This window comes from Triticum dicoccoides, chromosome 1B (assembly GCF_002162155.2).
Source record: "Triticum dicoccoides isolate Atlit2015 ecotype Zavitan chromosome 1B, WEW_v2.0, whole genome shotgun sequence".
NCBI lineage: Eukaryota > Viridiplantae > Streptophyta > Magnoliopsida > Poales > Poaceae > Triticum > Triticum dicoccoides.
The window spans coordinates 499,532,555-499,536,799 of NC_041381.1; the positions used below are offsets into that span (position 1 = coordinate 499,532,555).

The 4,245-nt window shown below is 38.0% G+C and overlaps 1 long non-coding RNA gene across 4 annotated transcripts; it reads right to left on the reverse strand.

Annotated features, from left to right (window-relative positions):
- Positions 1 to 52: 52 nt before the first annotated feature.
- LOC119344473 lies at positions 53 to 4,239 on the reverse strand. 4 transcript variants are annotated; one of them, XR_005166701.1, is made up of 4 exons: positions 4,093 to 4,239; positions 2,825 to 3,007; positions 1,747 to 1,978; positions 53 to 346 (listed from the first exon to the last, which is right to left on the reverse strand). It is a non-coding gene; the product is annotated as an uncharacterized LOC119344473 (long non-coding RNA). The 4 variants fall into 4 exon arrangements; XR_005166703.1 differs by adding an exon at positions 3,758 to 3,908 and having other exon boundaries at positions 53 to 1,978; XR_005166702.1 differs by adding an exon at positions 3,706 to 3,908 and having other exon boundaries at positions 53 to 1,978.
- Positions 4,240 to 4,245: the final 6 nt, after the last annotated feature.

Below are 4,245 nucleotides of genomic sequence, written 5' to 3' on the forward strand. Positions count from 1 at the left end.
ATTTTAAAGCGTAAATTCACTCATTTTACTCTGTATGTAGTCCACACCGAAATGTCTAAAAAGACTTATATTTACTAGTAAGCTTGTACGTGCAAATGCACGTCTCGACTAATATTACAAAGATATGTCAGAATTAACATGCATACAAAGGTATTTTGATCGCATTAAAAAGTACTAAAAATCAAGAAAACACTTTAACATGGCAAGCTATGCACAAAGCCAAAAAACATAAATATCTCATTATTTCTTAATACATGTAATTAATTCTCGTACAACAACATAAATTTTGTGTGCAACTTCATTGTCGATGAAGCTAAGTATGGTGCACCGCAAATTGCTTCCTTAGCTGGCAAACATCATGAATGAGAATAAAAGTCATTATCTTGGGAATTTTCGCTTAGTAGAATGTAAAATCATGAAACAATGAATATTGACCCTGCAAATTGGTTGATTTAGTTCTTCCCCGTACCATGAGTGCATAAAACTAAAAGCAAAAGAATCAAGATTTTGGAATGTGCTGATACGCAATTATTCACTTCTTTAGCATATCTAACAATATGAGGACACCATTTTAAGATTCTCTAGCAATGTGCTAATAAACAATCTAATGACCTACATATGTATGATGTCTCTTATAAGAACAACTGATAAACAAAGTTAGGTAGGGTTCCTTCGATTCATTCGATTTTTCAAGGATACGAATCTTAAGGATCTTTTCCTATGGAGATGGTTTGATATTTTCCCGAAGGATTCTTTGTACTCCATTTTGGAATGTCTCTCAAAAGAACAATATATCAATTACTACATAGTTAGATATATACAGGGATCCTTCGGTTCTCAAGAGTTCCATAGGATTTTCTATGGATATGAAGCCCAAGGACCTTTTCCTGAAGTATTCTTTGTACTCTATTGGAGAAAAAAATCCATCCTCTCAGACCTCTAGTTATGATTTCATCTGTTAAAATTGTTACATATGCCTAAAATGAGGGGGAGAGAAAACTGAAGATAGACTATCCAAGTTTTTAGGCTTAACAAGGATAGGTAAAACGCAATTATATGGTACCTAGGTTTTTCTTAATCCCGTATTTTGATAATCAGGTAATCATGTGAATCAAAGAGACCCTAAGAAGCTTTAGGGACTTCAATTAAAAACATATGGCAGCATTCAGTCTCATCATGTGTACCACACAACTCTTTGCCTTCGAAACCCACACAAAGACACCACATAAAATGAATGGATTTGAAGGATATAATCTATTTTTTACTTATAAAAGCATCATCAAAATCATCGTATGGTTTTCCTAAAAGAGCAAAAAAGAAAGGCATAGAATTTACAAGAAAATACACACATGCAAAATTAGCCAGCACATGCAACTTTGTTTTTTCAAAACCACTATAAATTACAATGGTATGAAACAACTCCACCGCTAAACCAAAGTGTCCAGATTTTGTTTATGCCTACAAAAGTTACAACCAGGAACAACTTCATCAAGAAAATGTTTCTCTTCAGTGCACTTATCAAGCTTTGTGTGTAACGTTTGGAGGTATCATGCAGTAGCAGAAACTTATATTTAATTCTCTTTGATTTCTAGCAGAAGTGACTTATATCGGTACTACATTAGCACAAAACCAGAGTCACAATGAACTTATAAGCTGGTAATAAACGTCGACCACATCATTGTACTATCCAACAATCTAAAAGAAGAGAAGTAGCACATTTGTAAAAGAAAATACACAGAAACATACCATAGATTAAAGCTTAACTTTCCTGTTCAATAGAGCTTCATCCATTACTGCACCACCATTACATATGAACACATACCATCTGCTTTGGACACAATACATGATGGACATAGTCGTCATGAGCATAATCCCAAACCTTTGGTGTTTCTAATTCAAGTGAAATGTGGTGCTCGGTTTCTCTCCAATGTTCAATAACATGATTATGGGGCTGGCATGGAGTGGAGCGGGTGAGGCGCTGCAATTATCCAAAATTCCACATGCTATCAAGTTATAATAGTAAAGCTTGTAGGAATAAAGACGTGCAGCAAATGACTTCTGTGCATCAACCCACATGTAAAACATACACTATTTATTCTGCCCCACAGAGATCAAATCAAATGTGATATGTGGAACACAAAAGACAGTACACTTATTTTTATGAAGAAAGAGGCAACTTAAATGAAAGTACAAAACACAAGAATTCAGCAGGGGAATCGGCTAAATCAGAATTCTTTAACGTGGAGTAGGGAGAGATCAAGCCTGCTTATTTTATCCTTTCTCAAAGTGCAACTTATGTGACTTGAAAATTATACTACTCCCTTCGTCCGGAAATTCTTGTCACTCGAACGGATGTATCTAGAACTGAAATATGTTTAGATACATCCATTTTAGCGATAAGTATTTCCGCATGAAGGCAGTACTAACTTTTTCTCAAATATGAGCTCAACGGTATAACTTTTATTAGGTATAACCCACATTTGGTTTGTTAAATTGTTTTTTTACGAAAAGGAGGAATACCCCCGGCTGTTAAATTGATGGTCAAAGTTGGATTTTGAAATGTGTGTGCGCCTTATTCATTTAAGTGGAGGGAGTAGTAAACTTATGTCGGACGTCTCGAATTCCTCCATGTACTTGCGTGAGCGTGAGCCCCCAGCTGAATGCTCTATCAATGCTAGCTTCCCATCGGCAAGCAGCTAGCAATTCAGTATCAGTATAAATCTCTCTCACACTGTCATTATATCGGTCTTTCCATTCCACCATTTTGCACACTATCCGCGTCTATAACAACTTAGACAAATGAGAACACAATCCACAAACTTACATGAATTGGAGGGTTGCAATTATGCGCCGTATCAACAGGCCATGAGGCTCTCGCCTCCACACGCTTCACAGCTCACGCTAGTGGCCATCGCTGCAGCCAGTGAGCCTCCACCTGATCCCTTCTGAGAGAGGCACCCATTTGTCGTCACCTCATGCTTTTTTCCCAATCGTATGTATGTTCTCCCTGAATCATGTAGTGTCATAAAATAATTTCTCTATATACTGAAAGTTGCTACGTAGGGAAGACAATAATCTACCAAATGTACACATTTCTGGAAGATAGTTATTCACCTTCAAATAGCATGGACAATATAAATAAGATGTGAATAGTTTGATAAGAAACCTCTTGCCAAGTCAGTAGACATTACTGTAAGTCATTGCATTCTACCTACAGCTCCATGATCCTCATTATAATCTGGAAGCTGGAATTGCACAATAACACTCATGGGTCCCCAGCTTTGAAGCAGGCTAATTGATTTCTTAAAACATTAGTAAGTGGAAAAGAATGAACCAATACATGACTACGTATTACACACCCATCTTTCTTTCTTGGAGCCTCTATACACACAGACCACGTATGAATAGAAATTAGCACGAATTGTTCGTCTAATTGGTTCAAACTGAATATTGACAGAAGAAAATGACACAATACATGCTTCTCATGCACTGAATATTAATCTGCAAATAGAAATCCGACAACACCAAATTTGACAATTAAATTAACAAATCAGTCTACATTCTTCAGTTTGTAATCACTGAAGCAAATGTCTAAATATCTGCATCTAATTATTAGAAATAAGAACAAAGCCTCGCTACTATCTCGTCACACATCTAAGAAATACAGATGAAGAAGCCAACTTCAGTTTGATGACTCATAGTTACCAGATTATCGTTGTAGTGGCTAGGAAGATGGGAATGTTAACTGAAGCCTCACCAACAATGGTTGTGATTTGATTACGACAGGGGACAGGAGCCCAAGACAGTCTGGCACGCTGCCGCTGCCCCATCTTTCCACTTCAATTGATGTTCTGTTACCACCTAGCTATTCACAATACATTTGTATCAATCCCTTTGTTACCACCTAGCTGTTCACAATGCATTTGTATCAATTCCTTTGGTTGAAAGGCAACTCACAATCCCTTTGGTTGAAACGCAAGGCAAATGTGAAACAAAGTCTAAGAGGGCCAAAATTCATCAGAACAGAAAAAGGTAGGTAGTCTGTAATCTACAGATTAGGAACAGTTGAGCTTCAGTGTACAAGAAACTTACTTGTGTCCGACGGGAAGCAGAAGAGGAACATCGGTGCGGAGGCCAAGCTGAAGCTCAACTCCCGCGGCGAAGGGAGGAACGGCAGGGGGCGGCGGCTCTATCCCGCGGCGAGAGGAGGAACGGCGGGGGCGGCTCTCTCCCGTGGCGAAGGGA